This window comes from Nyctibius grandis, chromosome Z (assembly GCF_013368605.1).
Source record: "Nyctibius grandis isolate bNycGra1 chromosome Z, bNycGra1.pri, whole genome shotgun sequence".
NCBI lineage: Eukaryota > Metazoa > Chordata > Aves > Nyctibiiformes > Nyctibiidae > Nyctibius > Nyctibius grandis.
The window spans coordinates 6,542,135-6,561,168 of NC_090695.1; the positions used below are offsets into that span (position 1 = coordinate 6,542,135).

Below are 19,034 nucleotides of genomic sequence, written 5' to 3' on the forward strand. Positions count from 1 at the left end.
CAGAGTAAAGACCCTGTCTCATAGAGCTTGCAGTCTAAGTCACTGGCTCCTGATGTGGAAATGTAGCTCACTGGCATTAAAATGAAGTCACAGAATCCAAGTTAATGAGACTTTATGCCTTTATTAACATTGACTCCCCAAGGAAACAGAAACAGAACTGCCAGCCCCACCAGCAGGAGCTGAGGAGGTGGTGTTGTAAGGCAAGCAGGTTTTGGGAGCAGTGAGAAGACAGGGAGCAAGGAAAAGAAGGAGGAGAAGACAGTGGCAGGGAGGTCCAACTTAGAAAAAAGCGGGGAACGTGTCCAAATTCACAAACAGATGAGGAGTGGGAGGGGAAGCAGAGACAGAGAGGAAGGAGTTGAGCAAAATTACATGATCACAAACAATATTTTTGCCACTGAAGAAGTCGCCAACACCCTGGTGAGACACAGCAGCCAGTCAACCATACTATTATTGCACAGCAGTCACCAAGTGAAAGGTCTGAGCTGAAGGCACGTGCACAACCCATTGATGACTCAATGCACAATGTACTGACCTGTTAGCTCATGACCATGTGGCCAGGTCTCAGAAGGAAGCAAATACCAGGTAATAAAAGATATTTCAATCTAAGTGTGTAAACTTTGTAAGAAAGAAAGATCAGAAGTTGAAATTAGACAAATGGATTTTATTTTTTTAAGCAGTGAGTATAATTGAGTATTGAAAAACAAGTGGCGTATTTTCCATTAGTTTCTTCAAAAAGAGTAGAGGGCTCTTTTGGAAGATAAATTTTAACTTAAAAAGTCGATGTTCTTAATAAACAGCTAATAGGAAAATTCAGTGCCATGTGCTATGTACAGGGTCAGACAAAAGCAGTGACTGAGAACTGTTGACTTTGGTGCTGTGTCTGGCACTGATGGAGACCTGGACTGACACCAGCTGGTCTGCATTGCCCTGTTTTAAGTAAATTTGGCAAGAGGCATCTGAAAAATTTGCAGTTGCATTTGAAGGATCTAGAGGTCTTCAGAATTTCTGAAAGAATGTACTTACTTTCTGGAAACATAACAATGGTGTTTTGGTCAGGGTCCTTTTGGAAGGGTACGGGAAGAGCAGCAGGCATTTATGACAGTCCAACATCTTGTAAACCATATATCCAAACCCGTTTCATTTGCAATTACAGGAGAGACATCCCATCTGAAGTTTTAAGTTATATTTATGTGTCTATCGCATGACTGTCCAGAGAGATTAATCTCTAACTACAGCCAGTATTGTGGGGTAACTCAAGGGTTCACTTTTCCTAAATAAATGAAGAAAGAAAGAACGCTTACTAGCTTTTGTGGCAGCTAACACTTCTTGACTAGGCTTAGCTTTCCATTTCTGTGTGTCATGGATTTGCACTCTGAATAATGTCAAATGCCTCTAAAATATACATCAGAAAACTGCAGATCTGTTAAGATTTCTAATCTTTACTGGTGAGAAACAACTTTTCATCACACACAGAGGAACCAATTCCCATCTCCTCTCCCTCCAGAAATTAGACTGTACAGTGGAAAGGCTCCAAGTCTCAGCTGTTTAATGGCAAATTGGCTTGGGGCACCAGCAGTACTAGTTCTAAAATCATTAAGTGAGCTGCCACCAATACATCTTTCACAGTCAAGCTGTAGATAAATGGATGGTGAGATTGTCAAAGATGGGATTCAAAGTTACTAATGAGTCCTGTCCTCATCATCTTATTTTTTGGAAAATAATATTTCCTTCAAGTACGATGTATTTTTTCTAGGTGGAAAACAAAGGGCTGCAATGGGAGAAAGCAGAGAATAATTTTCCTCTCTAAAACAATCAAGTTCTCTCCCTACTCCCCCTTCTCCAAGACCAAACTCCATTAGGAGTTTGCTTTGATGGGAAGGGGTAAGATTTGTAAAATCTTCTGGGTTGAGCAGGAAGGAGACCTGAAAGGAAGAAAAATTATGTGTGTTTTTGTTGAGGGGAGGGCAGGATGGCAGAGAAATTTGTGGCACCAGCATTATTGATCCTGAGGCAAAGGTACCCCTCAGAATTCCCAGGTTACAAATGAACGTGTCTTTCCCTATCCTCATACCCCATTAATCGAAATAAGCTCTCTCCTTGAATCACAGTCTTGCTTCTGCTACAGGTCGGTAAAGAAAATGACAGAGAGTTTGAAAAAAACCCTTTCAAGGGTGGTATGGCATGCACTCACCTCTCTGCGGCTGCTCTGGATCACAGTTTGTGTGAGAAAGATGAGCAGATTTTGCGATTGGGCGGTACATGAACTGTTAATTCTCCATGTCTGTGATGGCATGGTTTGATGGCAATGGCTGTTAAAGGTTTTTCATGCAAATTGTGTGCTTGCTGTTGTGCAAATCACATGAGAAAACATCTCCTACCCTGAAGAGGTTGTTTCCTACAAGACACATAGTGGAATGAAAGAGAGAGATTCAGGGAAAATATTGCTGTAGGTGTCTTTCTATTTCCCTGTGGGAACTAAGCTAGGTTTTCTCCTTACTAAAAAGGCAAGATGATCATATTCTGATTACTTGCTATAGATGAGTAACATAAAGGCTATGGCTTATGCATCATCTGAGTTCAAAGGAGCATTGAATAGTTGAATCTTTGAACATTGGACTACCAGGTTCATGCTGCCTCTGCAGTTGACAGAAGATAGTAGATTATTTCTAACCATGTGAAAGTTATACACCTAATATTACCTATATTTCTAATATACCATCCATTTTAGGACAGAATGAGTGTCCTTTGTGAGGTACAGATCACTTTTTATTGATTACAGTGTTGACTTAAATGACTAGCTTAGAGGCTAGGCTTAAAATCTGCTATCTTAGATGAGACACTCTTGCCTATCTTCTCTGAATCTTGTAAGAGAAAACACCAGCCTCCTCAGTTTGTTTCCCCCCAGGGAGGTTCATAGCAAGAGAGTCATTGGTGATTTTATGCGAAAAATAACTGTACCTATGGCATTTTGTTGCTCAATGAGAGAATTTCATAGCCAAACATATGGGAGAAATTGCCACTATGCATGAGTCACAGGCATAGAAGATAAATATCTGAGACTGTCAACAGAGTGGTCATTTCATGTCCTTACAGATATTAACTCCCACCATAGTTAAAGTCATTGCCTGTATAGAAACACTGTTTATTGGCAGGAAGCATGTGGAAAGTCTGAGTCATTGTACAGACTCACGACATATGTAGGGTCCATGAGGGATGAAGAGTTATAAAACATGGTGCACCTCCAACACAAGACAATTTTTATACAACACATTGCATGTCACAGGTTCTCAGCACCATCCAGGATTCTTTGATGTTGATTTGTGACTTGTTTGAAAGGGCTTCTTATTTACTGCAGCAAAAAGTTTTTAAATCATCTTCTCTAAACTCTGATACATTTCTGATCTAAACTGTTCCAAAAAGGTATCCAGACTTTCAGGAATATGACATTAAACTGTCAGGTGGCTTTTTGCATGATCTTTTCTTATAAGCCTTTGGGATATTTAATATTTACCCCACATGGTTTTGTTTTGTTTTATTTTATTGATAACAGTTGGACTCTATGATCTTAAGGGTCTTTTCCAACCTAAATGATTCTATGATTCTGTGATTTTATTTTAATATTGCCCTTATGCTTAATTGCAAAAGGATGTTGTTAAAGTGCAGATTCACTCCTTCCTTCATTAGTCAAGTCTACCTACGTCAGGGAAACAAGTGACTTTTCTTTTACAAGAAGATAAAATTATGATGGATGAAATATAAGGAATAATTGAATTAGTCTCATAACAGCAGCATAGATTTCAATTAGAAAAAAATATTTCCATTGTGATAAAGTTCTGCCCATAAATTTCAGAAATCGTACATTTTTGTAGCCTTATATTTCTTTGCTCGTGGAATGTCTGTCACTGACAACCTGAGTATGACTGTAGAAATGAAAGGTCTCTGTTCATAGAGGAGCAAAGGGAGGGAAAAAAAACACCTGTCCTGTAAGTGGGATACCATTTCTAGCAATCAAGTTAAAAGGTAAATGATACCTTGCTTCCCAAGCATGCAACTGTTAAGTCAAGGTGGTTAGTTTGACATGACAAAGAGCAAAGCATAATTCTATAGGCCTGTCCTACCTGCAGTGTATCCATGCCATCCTAACTAGATCAAGGCATTTTCTCCCATAATTCCAAATGGAGGAAGAGGCCAGAGATTAACAAATTTTGAAGGGACCAGATAGTGTAACACCTGAACTTGTTTAGATCATTGCTTAAAATGTAACAAAGCAGCGAGTATGAGTTTGTGCTGAAGGTTATCAGTATCACATAGTACACTTTTCAGCAAGGTCCCCATTATTACCTGGTCTTATCTGTCTGAGAAATAAAAAGGGGAATAAGCTTTTCTGATGGCAATGTGGTGTTCTACACATAATCCAAAGTCCAAGAGAGATTGGTATGAGTGAACTAAGCTGCAGTGAACCGGAGTTATGTTCCGTGAAGTCTTAAAAAACTTTTGCAAATGTGTATGTGCACATACATGTGTATTTTGAGACCAGATAGTCCAGGTGGTTAATTACAGTGTCACTTGATCATGGAAAATTAATTGTAATCAAAGATGGCTGACCTGAGTGGGAAGAAAAAAAAAAAAAAACCAGAACATTTTTGCTCTGTTGGTGTTTCCCTTTCTTGTACATACTAAAGTGCATTTACAAACAGGAAAACAGCTTAAATTTCTTCAGGCAGTAGCCAAGACGAGACAGTGTATTTCACAAAATTGTTCAACAGCATTATTCCCCTTGTCTTCCATGTTACTTTCTCAAATTCTTTCACTGTAAAAAAAAAAATATAATGGTACATTTGCAACGTTTCAGTTCTGTTTCATCATCTACGGTAGCAATTATTTGTAGACTATTGTCACTTTCAGCTGGCAGACATGGAACTTATGCTCTGGGTAGCTACCAAGAGAGGACCTGGAAGGGCTGTACCCCCTTTTTGTGACACTATTGCCACTGTACAAGCACACCATACAGCCCTGGCATTGCTAGGAATAAGTGTCGCTAGTACCTCTTATCAGTGTTTATTATCATAACTGCTCATTGTATTGCCCATTATGTTAATGAATTAGAACAACAGACCTAAATGTTTGTTGTTGTATAAAGCTCATTAGTCTCTGAGAGGAACTCAATGCAACATGAAGGTTGAGGAGCTGGGTTGCAGGAATATTACCAATTAAGTCCTATACGAACATGCAATTAGGTGGGATGACATGCTTGATTTACATTGTTTTATGGCTAAACTGGATAAACAGCATATCGCTGAAGACTAGCAACCTGCTCCCCCTTTGCTCATCCCCACCCTGCTGGAACCTATTCTAATGTTCCCAGTGGGAGCACAGCACACAAGAACGGCTGGGCAAGGTTATTGGTGCCATCTTGAAGCACATTTAACTCTCCGCTGACCTAAAAGGATGGGAGCAGCATGTGTTCGTGTTGTGGCTCTTGTTAGTTTAGTTGCTCACCCCTCTCTCACTGATTTTTTGTCTTCATGGGGCATCTTTCTTCAGTACCTCACGCAAGTCTGCAGTGATGGTGAGTTTACAAAAGGCTTTACATTGCATCATGCTTCTTCAAATGGAGAATTGGACTTAATTTAGATTTCTCCATTGATCCTTTTCTTCTCTGAGAACATATGCAATTATTTCACTCTATTAGGCTGCACATAATACAGCATACACTGTTGTACATCAGCATGCACCATTGGTTGTGATTCTTGTGTAACATCACTCTTTCTTAACTTTTTTTTCCTAAATGTGTTTACATCACTACATATGATTATCACAACTGAGGGGAGATGCAATTGAAAGGCACTTTCAGAAGTTGTCACCTCCAGCTTCTCAGCCACAAATTGTTACCTCCCAACTGAGACTTGGTAACTGATCATATGAGCGCTCCTAATTGTTTCAGAGCAAGGTGAAACTTCAATAATGAATTAAACTACGGAATCAGCAACCATTAAATAGTGACATGTTGATTTTTTTCTTTTTTTTCAGTGTAAGGCATTTTATTTCCAAAATTAGAGGTTACGTATACAAGTAGAAACCCAACAGGAGCCAGGAGACTGCCACTGAAAGACACACGCAGCTGATCAGCAGTATCTTGCTTCTGTGCAAGGCACCTGTCTCTCACAAATGTGTCTTTCAAAAAGCCGCATCTGCCCACTCTTTTGGCTTACTCCATGCAATCTTTGGCACCTGCACAATCAGTGGTTGACCTCTGTTTTCAATGACGCTGGCTTGGCACTGAAATAAAGCAGGGGAGATGGTGAGATACTACTGAGAGTTTAAGATGCTTTCTCTGGCTGCCTGAAATGCTGCACATGGAAAGCCCTAACAGTAGAGCTATACAGAGGGCTTGAGTTTGCATCACTTTTTTTCTAGCTGATCTAAGCAAATAAGGTGTTGCTACATACTAGGATGTTTGTTGTGTGGATATCCAGTGCCTCAGAAATCTAGTTTGCTCCTGGCATTGTATTGACCAGAACAATATAAACATGCTATGACGCAGCTTTCGGTATGAGAGTAGGTGACTACACACTTTTTGGCCCTGACGTTCCTGTGTACACAGTAGTAATGCACCATTTGCTGTTTCAGCTGCATGGTGGATTTTTCCACCCTATCTTTTTATTAAAATTCAGATAGAGGAGTCGAAGTCCTGTCCTGTTCTAAGTCATTGGTGAATATTACAGCTCTCTCATCGTCTTTTCTCCTATTCAGCATGGGGAAATGTGCAGCTTCCCCCATTGCATTGTTTTAAAGTGCAAAGTTTTGACATTTCTGCGGAAAAAAAATACGTAAAATAACAACAGCAAACTTGGATTCATAAGTGGAGAGAAGAGACTGCTTTAGAAACAAAGGTAGCAACCAGCTTGGAAATGGAGTGAATACTTGAAACCTGAGAGGCACAATATGTCAGTTTTGAATGGAAGGGAGAAGTGAGTGTTAAGGGGAGATCAGACGTATGTTTCTTTTGGAGAAAAAAAAAAAAAAAAAGAAAAGAAAAAAAAAAACCAACACCTTAAAGGTAGAAGAGAGGGGGGAACCTGAAGTTGGAGGAAAGGGGAAAGAGCTGAAAAGAAGCAGAGAGAGACAGGTAGCCCTGATGTGATGGTGTGTTCAGAGAGTCCCTTCCAGCATCTTTCCTGGTGCTAGCCTGAAGGCAGGGAAGGAGGGCCAGACAGGAGGCAACTGTACAGACTTCACCTACATTTGACACCAGAGTATTGCTGGGGGGATTTCTAAAGAAGATTTTGTTACTGTCCCACCTTCTGCTTTCCCAGATATCCTACCTGAGCATGTCCTTATTGATGAATGATTTGGGGTCATCAGTTTTGGAGGCTGGTGTTCTCACCAGGCTGGATTTCTCCAGTCAGTTTCATTCCGGATGTCTTAGCCCCACCCTGAAGGACCTGTCTTTAACATTATGGTTATCTAGTTGTCTTATCTCCCACAGTCCTCATGCAGCTGTAACAGGAGTGCAGTGTGATGTGAATTGTTAGGAGCAGAGGTGACTCAGGAACTCTCCATTAGAAGCAACTTAGAGCTTCTAATTAGAGCCCACAACAAATTAGAGCCCACTCTAATTTTAAGCTGAATTCAAACAAGGAATGCATGATTGTAAGCTTCCTAATAAGTGTGAAATATCCCAAGATCCCCTGAACTTTCCTCCATTTTACAAAGAAGTTTTCTAATGCAAGAAGGTAGAAATGGAGACACTGTTCTCTGATACTTCATGCAAAGGAGGTGATGAAAGGTGAGAGGGAAGGTTATTAGTGGGAATGAAGAAGAACCTCTTCTTTTTTAAATTTATTTTCCATCTCCACTGAGGCTTTGCTGGAAGGATTGTTCTAATCTGACTCTGTAGATGCTAGATCAACTGTCCTGTTCCTTCTGCCTGAACTGTTTTCCCTTGATTGAATGGACTGAAGGTGAGGAACATCTAATGTGGCCTGATGAAACCGGAACTGGCACTCCACAGATACGGGATAAAGCTGGCAGGTCTGATTTTTCAAACTTGTCTGAGAACATCGTTCCACTTGCTCTCATTTTTAACCTTCAGTTTCAAGGACGGGGAAAAGGCAAAAAAAGAAGGGGTAAAGACGCTTAAGAGCTAATTCTGCAACAGTGATCTTCAGGAGCATAAACTCTGTGGAGGTCATTTATTGTTAGGCAAGTTTAAAAATCAGAATTTGTCTTCTACACTGTCACATGTAGATAAAGAAAGAGGAAATTTAAAAAAAAAATTATTGCCCCCGCCCATGGTGCTTCTGAAAGACACTGCATCACGGCTCTGTCAAGGGAGGGGTATTTATCTGTTCCAGCTCATCTGGGTTTGGGATCAGCATATCTGTTGCGCATCTTTGATCTCAGATATCACTCAGGGGAGCTTGTGTGAAACGTTTTGAACCTGGCTCTTGTCAACTGTAATTTTTTGTCACCTTTCTCTGAGGTTGTCTATTGCTTGATGCTTTTGCAAAGTTTAGGTCTTATGTTTTTGTCATCCTAAAGATCCTAAACCAGCAGCTGTTCTGCAAGGACGTCCCTGTTGAGGGAGCTGCCCTCAGTTTTCTAGCTCAAGGGCTCTAAGGGAGGTATGAGTAAGACCAGTTTGGACTGGAGTCAAGCTATTTGCAAAGTCTGGTTAATTGTCATGGGGAAGGAGGAGCAAGGTAATCATTGCCTTGTGCTTCCTAGCAAATTTGATGTGAAGGAGGAGTGAATGAACAAGAGTGTCAAGACAGACGTGAATATTAAACCCAATGCTGCAGCCTTTGAACTCTAGGATTTTTTTTTCCTGGAGATCAGGATCATTTGAGATAAAGGTGGATCAGAGATGGACTTGTGGCTTAGACTCAACCCACCTAACTTTAGATAATTACCTGAGAAACTTATACTGATTGTCTAATAACCATAGGCTGTTAAAGGTGGGAGGGGGTAATTTCCAGAGGGAATACAACCACTTAATATTTGAATTGTTTATTTTTTTCTCCACTGACTACAGTGAGAGCTTAGGATGGCTGAACTCCAAGTTTTAGTGTCTTAGTTAAATACCTGAAGTTACATGGAAGGATCTGGGCCACTGTGTCAAATTAAATCACTCTTGAACCTGCATGGATTTTACCCTGATTGTAATTCAGAACCAAGACGATTTCCAAATCACAGATCTGTATGAACTGCATAGCAAAGCACAGGGTGTTATTTCTGAGCTGAGCTGAACAGCAGGAAGTTCTGTGATATCTATCAGTGAGGTGAGAATACCTTTTAGTCACAAGACAAATACACTGGTAGTGAAATAAAACAGCTTAGAAAGGAAAGGTCATCTTCTTCAAAACCAAACTAACGGAGAACAAACTCTCTGCCTTAATGCATACCGATTAAAAGGAAACCAGGATGGGTAATTAACTCCTCTCTCAAGTGTTTGTACAATTCACTTTCCCTCTGTTACATTTCCTGAGCACTCCTGGTGCTAAGCTCTGAAGATGTTGAATAATGACTTAGACCACTGAGTTAAAAGTTTATTTTCTTGAAAGATCTGTTCTCCCATTCAATCCATTTCGCACACTGCCCTGCACCAAGCAGTACAATAAAATGAACCATAACCATAAATCCACGGGTGTTTTGAGGTACTTCATTCATAGTTTCTTAGACTAACGATATGAGTCAGCTTGCAGCACCAGGGGAGATGTTAAATTTATGTTGTTAAATTTTCAGTCTTGCCTCTATGGCTTCTCTGAATGGAGGCATTCTCTATATAATACAGCCTGCTAACCTGTTTTCTGTTTATTTTTCAAACACGAGCATTCTGCTTCCTACACCATTCAGCATCCCACCCACCTCCCCTCACCCTCTGACTTTCCCAAAGCAAACAGCGCATTCAGATCGAACCAGATTGACAGGTGTGTGACAGATGGATGGACAGAAAACTGGATCGGTCCAAACTCCTTGGCACTTGAAAAATTGACAACACAACCAAAGCAGCGTAACGGGGAGAGATAGATTGGCAAATGGAATAAATGGACCCCGGAAAGTTTGTGATTAATCTTTGCCCTGTCAAGTAATGGCCTGATAATGCAGGAATTTAATGGGAATGAATTCTGCTAGTTCAGAGGCAACCATTATTGTGGAGTAAAGCAGGAGACAGTAATAACCATTATTCCTTTTCCTAGTCTTTGCAAATGAGAGGAGACTATTAAAGTTGTACCATCTGCACCCCATCTCCATTCTCCCAAATGACAAGTTCACACCTTTCTACTCTTTTGTTCATAAGGGATAACGCTCATGAGTTTGCAGCTCCCCTCCTAGAAATATGCAGGTTTTGTTTGATCCGTTGCACACTTCTCCTCTCCAACATGAACTCCGAGCTACCTAATGAAGTTGGTACTGAAAGAGAGAGATTGTGTTAACTAAAAAGCGTACACTTTTCATAAAGTGATATGCTCTCACTCCTGCCTTGAAAACAGTACGTTTTCCTATGTTTGTGCATCATTTAGCTATGCCTTGGTTTCCCTATGTATAGTAAGGCTGTTCTCCAACAACAGGGCACAGTGGAGGATTCTGCTAGACAAACACAGAAGGAACATTTTGGGGCAGAACAAATGTTGGTGTTGTCTCAGGTCTAAATTGTGGTTTGCATGCTATGGGTGTTGGTTTGTAGCACACTAGCTTAAGAGTAGGTCTGATTTGGGTGAGATCACAGGTCCATCTATCCTAGTAGTCCATTTTTAAAAACAGTTAGTTGTAGGTTACTGGGAACATAAAATAAGTATAGGCAATGATTTTTCCCCTGAAATTAATATTGTAAGGACTTCCTGCTCTGACCCATTGTGCTCAGTAGATATTGATAGACCTGTGAATTTGTTTAGTCTGTCTTTCTGAAGTTTGTTTCTGTTGTTGGTTGCCTCAGCTTCTCCTGCAACAAGTGATTTAATTCCGTACCACTTGAAAAAAAAAAAAAGCCCTTACTTTCAACATTCTTGCCTGCTCACTTCATTAGCTTCAAGTATTCAGGGCAGGTGGTGGCACTTTTGTCTTCAGCCCTTCAATTCCAGCCAGGGGTTCATTGCACAAGATGTCAAGCGACGAGGAAAAGGAGCTGTTGGGCAAAGGAGCCCAAGGAAAGAGCAGGCAGATGTGTTGCACCGGTGGGGTGGTGTTCACTCTCCAAGCAGCCAGGTACAGACTGAGATACCCCAGGCTGAACTGACATGAATAACTGAGTCACCTTCAGGTTGGCAAGGAAGGGACTGACTGGGGAGTGGAGAAGGGAACCCAAGTGCTCAGTCACATCGGTGCAGCTGCAGCACTGGGGGAGGCAAGATGCAGGGGGGTGGAAGAAGCTCGTTACAACTGATAAATAGAGGGCTCCTGTTGTCAGCAATGTCATTGTATTCACCTTTTTTTACAGTCCCCTCTTTCCAGCTGCGTAATTAATTAATGGATTGGAAGTGCTTAGTTTCCAGTGATCTACAGGTTGACCTTGCACCTTCCCCTGCCTGTCTGGGATTGTTGTCAGTGGGTCCAGCTTACACCAAAGACATCTCCCTCTCTAACCATCTCTGCATCAACCCCCCTGACAGCAATAGTGGATCCTGTACTTTTCTCCACATGCTTGTTTTCATAATGCTAAGCAAAAGCAAGCACCATCCTTCTTTTTCGCTACCATTTTTACACTGACTTTGCACTAGGATAAGTGTTGGCACAAGGTTCAGGTCCCCATAAACATGGTCCCAGTATGGGTCAAAGGCTAGAATTAAAATCACAGACATTTTATCTCTTGGGAGAAGGGATGATCGTATAATCAGATTTCAAGCTAGTCAAAATTGTGCATGTAATCCAAACTAGGTGTTCTGGTTCTTTTGCAGACAATGGTGAGAAAGGTGTGTCCACTCTCACACTCACTGCAGGTAATTGTTTCAGAATGGGATAAATCTCCAGGAGAGTGGTCCCTCATTATTTAAGCTCGAAGAGTGAACAAATAGGTTAAAGTAGATATTTCATGTTCAAGGCAGCTAAAATTAGGTAAGATATGTTTCATCCTCATTAACTCTGCTTTGCACGTATGAATGAGATGAGTAGATCTATTTCTCTGCCTCTCATTTCTGTCTTTATGATAAGTGTAAAATAAAGGCAGATAATGTTGCACCAGTTTACTAGAAAATTACTGGTGGTTATGAGGACTGAAGAACCTGTACCAAGAAGGACTTTACGGCTTGAGCCCATAACAGAACTATTTCTTTTTGCCGTATGTGAATAAAATATCATTAGCTTTGCAATCAACATCATGAGTGAGAGTTTGGATAAGTACACTTAGTGACCTGGTTGATAAATCTGCCTATCAATTTTGCAAAACAGACTTAGGCTATTGATCAAGTTGGCTGGAAATGATCCTTTCACCTCAGCGCCACTGGACTCCATTTGACTTAGGGCAGTCAGGAGCTAAAGTGGCTGTTATCAAATGATAAGAGCAAGTTGAAGGTCTCGACTTAGACTCTAGAGAAAGAAGTCCAGGGTATGGAGATCTCAATCAATTTAAGTTATACTAGGGATCGATGACTAAGTTCATATCACAAAATCACTCTTTGCTTGGTTTTAGGCTGAATATATAAGAATACAATTATTTCATCTCCCAGTCTGACATAAGATTGGAAGGGAAAATTCTGAAAGACAGTTTGAGAATTTGCCAGTCTCTTGCTTCAATGTTTCACATTCCCTGTAAAAACAAATATTTTTAACTAAACATTCCCCAACCTTGCCAGTCTAAAGCACCTAGCTGCCTTAATAAAGTATAGTACCTAATTCAAGACACTATTCCCCAGCCTCACCTTCCCCAAGAGGAAATACACCATACACAGGAGCAGGATTTACCTAAGCAAGTTGCAGGAATGTGCCCATAATTACAGGATCAGCCACTTTTTCGCCCTAGTGTTCAGCTCTCAAGATTACATACAGGTTTTGTTTCTTATTTAGTTACCTAAGCAAAAGCCCAACTTTTGTAAGAGCTTTACTGGCTTGGACCAAAAATCTATCTCATCCAGCAGCCTCTTCTCCAACCGTGGCTGTAAGTGCCACAAATAAAGGTATAAGACGAAGGCAAAAACATTTTACTAGGTCCTGACAGCACTCTTTCAGCAAATTCAGGCTCAGGCATTTTCTGAGGCAAGCTCTTTGCAGTCAGGAGCACTGGGTAGACTTTTCTCTCTTGAGTTCTCCCATAGCTTTTTGGACTTATGCAGATCGTTTGTACCTGTATCTAGAAGCAAGATATTTCATAAGTTAAGTACTGTGTGAAGAATCAACTCCCTTGAGTTAATTTCACACGATAGTGCCTGATTTGTATGCTGGAAGGACATCAACCAGTCATTCACTAATCATCTGCTCCATATCATTCAGTTTCTTCATGTTACTGAGAGTCTTATAGACCTCTATTAGTTCTTGCCTCGGCTATGTCTCTTCCAGGCTGAAGAGGGGATCATTCTGCTATAACCAGACTTTAAAGAGAAAGCTAATTTTTTAAGGAAAGTCTTCTCTCTTCTCTCTTCCTCTTCTCTTCTCTCCTTTCCTTTTTTTTCCTCAGAGAGATGGTCTTTTTCTTTCTTTCCTTCTTTCCTTCTTTCCTTCTTTCCTTCCTTCTTTCCTCCACGCCCCTGAACTCTACCTGCATCTGTGAGCTACAGTCTGTAGAAAAATCTGTCCCAGGGGGCAATCAGGACAGAGAAAACACAAATCAGTCCACAAGAGAAAACAATCAAAACTCCAAAGCCAGTTTCTCAGACCAGTTTCATGATGGTGCTGCCTTATTTGCAGCCTGCAATTATGGTGCAATTATGGGATTTGGGGGGAAAGCATCTGGCAGTGGTTTCTCTCATACCCACCCCATTCTCTCTCTCTGCCCTGTCCTCTGCATCTGAGTTAGATGCTGTTTGCATCTCTTCTCTTTAAATGTGCATCAGCATTTCAAATGAAACTTTGGACCACCGCCATGGCAGCCCTTTAAAAGGATACAGCATGAGATTCCTCTGTCTCCTCTCCTCCGTTGGAGAGCAAAGGCAAACGAGAAGAGGGATATTAATGTGCAAATTAGCGCAACCTGACTGGCTCCAGATTTCTACTTAGAATTTGCATATTAATAAATGTTTTTGTGACAGCATTTAGCAGATCAAGAAGGGCAGAGATTAAAAAAAGTCAACAAGATTTTTAAGCTTTTCCTGTATATTTCCTTCTCCTCACACTCCCAGCCTCCCATATATGTCTAGATCTCCTTATACCATATCCATATGTGCTTAGGTTGCATATCTATAGGTCATTGCATGTAAATCTGCCCAGCTCTTGACAGATGTGAGATTTGCCGAAGTGACCTGTGTGAAGATAGACAAACAGTTCTGTGCTGGTAGGAGTGCAGACAGCTTTGTTTGTGTCTGTATTTGAATGAGTGTGTTTTATACACGCGCACACATGAACACAGAGTTAGAAAGATAGATAGATGTAGGAACTGGACAGTCTCCCTCCCCCATCCCCCTTTTCAAATCTTTTTCCAACAGGCGCTTTTATCCCATTTAGCTGAATAAATTGGGACTCTTGAAACTGTGATCTTGACAGATGTGAGCTTTTTTTTCCAAGCTGCATTGGAAGAAGATAGATAGTGAAAACCTCCAGGGCATTTGGGCTTAGTGGAGCCAGTGAAAAGGGTTATTTCCAAGAGAGCTGAATAATGCATCCCTCTGAATTCCTTAGTTCTCTCTTTCTGTCCTCCTTTCTGTCTTTCTCTCTCTCTTCCTTTAAATGCTTTGAGGATGAAATGCTGAATACCCTCCCAGAGTTATTCTGCCACCGCAGGAAAATTGGGACCAAAATCTTCCCAAGCAATGGGCTTTCAAAGTGTCTCATGCAAGTAGTCTACTGGTCAGAAAAAGAGGCAGGAGAAAAGGAAGCGAGACATAAACAGTGCAACTTATATATAAGCGATGCATTAAAGATATATTCCCCACCTCAACTAATTACTTGTCACATCAGTCTTAAACAGAGAAACTGGCTGATAGTCAGGCTATTTTATTTCAGAAATTTCTGTGTCAAGAACATATGTTCAAAGAGACTCTCACCCCTATTAGATTTGTCTTCCTGGCTTACTTTTCTTTATCTGTGATTGAAAAAACAACTGCAAAACAAGAAGCAACTTGAAATTATCTCATTGTCAATTCTTTTCTTTGTTCTCCTCAATTTCCTTTATACATTACCAGTTAGAGTTTGAATTTTGTGTTGGATGGTCAAAGCAGAATTACAGTCTGGGATGGAGAGAAACCTGCTTTCAGTCTGAGTGGAATCAAAATGAACAATTTTTGTGTGAAACAAAGAAAAAAATGTAATCTCTTTCAAAGGAAGACTGAAATCTTTTGTTCTTGCCTTGCTTCATATGGGGTAGATGATGGAAAGTTATGCAATGTATGAGGTTTTTTCTAAGTGCCCCCATTTTTGCCTTCCATTTAAAAGGTTCTTTTTTTTAAACAAAGGCATTTTGAAAAGAAAAGCCCAATTTCCAAACACAAAGATTTTGTTTTGGTTTTGTTCTTCCTTTGGCATTTCCTCCATGAAACACTGTCTCTGACTGCATTGAAAAGCAGTGTTTTGACATTTTCCTATGCGGATGTCGGGCTAAGTATCTTGCCTGAAACCACAGAGGGAATTAAAACCACATCTCTTGAGACTTTGGTTAGCCCTTAACCACTGGACCATCTTTACTCCTAGCAACCTTTAGGAGTTTTTGAGCAAAAGTGAACCCATGGACGACAACATGGAGAGGGACATGTCATTTTATCAGAGGCCCATGAACACAGAGGACCCCAAGTGAGTTTCAAAGGGGAAGGAAGCTACTCCCTGTGCCAGAGCTGGCATTGTCTCTCTTTTCGCTATGCGTCCACTGAAAAAACAAAGATAGGAGAGAAGCAAAACAGTGGCACACACACCCTTGGGCCACACATCTGTGAGCTTGCTGGAGAGAGCAAAGCTACCGTGTCTATGCAATGTTTGTGTCAGGATTATCCGACGCCCAGTCAAGGCGCAAACAAACCTGAGGTCTTCTGTCAATAGCAGAGTGTGAGCTGAGAATCTCAATGTCTTCTGAAAGAAAGTTTGGGAGATCTTCCAAGAAAAAAAAAGGGCAGAAAGGAAGCTGGATTTCTACATTTATGGTTAGAAAGTTTCTAGGACAGTCATAGTGAAGTGAGGACAATGTGAGTGTATCTCCTGATGTATATTTTCTAGTGTTTTATTTGGCTTGGTTTTTAACATCTCACGTAAAGCAGCCTTCGCTGCTTCCCTCAGGAACCTACTGCATAATCTCATGGCCGTGAGCCTTCCCCCAGGTATTCAGCCTGCATTTTTCCCTTTTTTAATGCCACCCCATTACTCCTTGAAATAATCCACCATCGGTGTAAATTACTTCAGAACATCCTGGTTCTAGGTCTTTTTCTGAGTGACATTTGTGTGGCTGGGCTCTACCATCTCAGTGCTCCTCTCCTCCAGTCCAAAATCCCTCTTCACCTATCTGAGAGTTTGTTACTTATTGTTTCCACATCCCCAGCTCCTGAGAGATGAGGAAATTGGACACCACACATCCATACTAGGCCTGTGGCAGAACTGCAAGTTCAGATGTCCTATTCCCAGCCCTGATTTCACTGATCCTGAAGTCCATTTATTTGATCCAAACAGAACTCCCTTATCAACCTTGCCACCTTATTATCTTTCTTGCTTTGCCCCAGTTTCTATCTCCCTTTCTACTTTTCCTCTTTCCAGAGTATCCTGGAGTGTTTTGTTCCAGATGCCCTTCATCAGCCCATCTTCTACAGCAACATACAAAAAACATTTACCATAAAATCTTCAGAGCAAAATCTTTGCTCTCGACACGTTTCTCCCTCAGGTGAGGAAGGTAGAAAAGAGAGGACACGAAACATTTTTGACAGACATCAGTTATGTCACTTTATTTATGATTGGAAGGCACTTAAGTGCTGGTGACAAAGATAACTTATCTTTGTGCAGCAGAAGGAATGGAGCCTAGTTTCTGGTGTTATCCAGTCTCCTTCCTTTCTCTTATAACATCCTTTTTGTAGATTCTTCAATGTCTAATATAAAGAGGTGAACATACTTCAGCTTTCTGTCAAAAGAGGTTTACAAAGCTTTCCTTCACTCAGATGTTTAGTCTCATAAATGTCCATGGAAAGTAATATCTTTTTTTGTCTTGAAGAATTTTCTTTGTCTCACTCTTTCAAATTTGGTTAAAATTGCCAGTTGCTGTAAGAAATATTGACAGAGAAAGAATGGGACAAGGAGATAGGTAATATACATATCATGGCTCTGTAAGCCCTGTTTCCTTAGGAAAACTGGGTAGAACAGGATGTTCAAGATTCAGCCTCATCCTGTGGTGGGCTTGTTCACTGTCCTGTTGATCCCTTGTGTGGAGGAGGGCAGATGGCAGAAGTTGCCCTTGAAAGTGATCATGGTCGTCGTGCATCCTGGATGGGTTCATTCTGTCTGGATGCATTGAGGGCAGCAGCACCAAGTATTGTAGCCTTTCTCTTCAGGTCCTTCTTTAAAGTCATTGCATTTCATTGTCTTGCCTGGGGTAAGGTCTTGCTGATGAACAGAATTGCACTCATTTTATTCCTTTGCTATCATACAGTGCGTGAATATAACAGGACAGAGACCAGTTAGGGCCATCTATAAAAGAAACAGCTGTATAATCTTTCCATTCGCACTTTTTGAAAAAGGACTTTCACCTCTTTTTGTCTTCTTCCATCCCCACTCTGTCAGCCTTGCTTTCTCGCCTCTCTCCGGTGTTCGTCGATAAATATTCAATTAATGTTTTCCTATGATAAAGATCTATGGGTGTCAGATAAGAACATCTTCACAGGATGAATGGTGCTGATAAGTCTTGCGGCTAATTCTATGCAGATGCAGAAAGTCTGCTGTAAGTGACTTTACAAAATGGAGTACTCAAGCATCCCTATTTTATTTTTTAATGCAGATGAGAATTTAAAAGCCTGTGTTTTCTACAATTAATTTTAGGTACTATTCTTTTCAATTATTTATGTTCCCTGAATGATAAATGGGCAGGTGGAGAAGGAAAGGAGACTAAAGGTAGTGGGAATCTGAAGAAAGAATCCTTTTTCCTCATTAGTTATTTATTTATTTTAGACTGCAATATGAGCTGAGATGATAATTAAGAGAACGCAGACTCTAGATTAACTGGTAGTAGGAGATCAGTTTATCACCTAGCAAGGCTCAGAGAAAATAGACAATAACAGAGGATGGAGGTTTAGTCCTAATTTTGCCATGGATTTATTCAATGCACTTTGGTAAATTCCGTAACTTCCCCACTTGTGCATAGCAGAATATAGCTGCTTTTTTGCAAAATAGTGGTGGATAACACAATTAAACACAAATACTCTTGCTGATGTAAAAGCAAAACTTCATTGGATTCAGCTAAACTTTTCTCACATGTATCAATGTTGATCCTGGCCCGGGTGAAAGCTGCATTCATTAGAGTCACATTCACCCAAAGCCAGAAAAATAACCCCTTTTTTAGGGTTGGAGGCAGGAGAGAAATGTTTTTTTATGCCTTCATGCAACTTCTTGGGGTAGCACTTAAGCAGAAATAGGAATGTACTGAAGAGAACAGCCTTCCTCAATAAAGCAAAGTGTGTTTGAATCAGTGGGCATTTGAAACCTCTGAAGGGAGAGCCTGACCCTCTCTGGTTTCCAGTCCATTTCCGAGGGTTTTGGAGAAGCAACAGGATGGCATTTGGGGCCTTTGAGAAACTGATGTAAGGGGATTATTTTAGAGTAAAAGGGAAGAGACCCCGTTAAAATAGCACTGAAATGGAAAGAAAGCTGAACAAACGGAGATGTGTTAGGCTGAGCGTTGTTTGAAGTGAGACATTTTCCTTGAGATATTGATTGTTTTTTATACCGTACTTAACCTAAATCAGATCCTTAAAAACAAACAA

The 19,034-nt window shown here is 40.7% G+C and overlaps 1 protein-coding gene across 18 annotated transcripts in view; it reads left to right on the top strand.

The window, feature by feature from the left end:
* Nucleotides 1–19,034, top strand: part of CELF4 (CUGBP Elav-like family member 4) — a 703,740-nt gene that overhangs the window by 250,064 nt on the left and 434,642 nt on the right. The gene's annotated exons all lie outside the window — the stretch shown is intronic.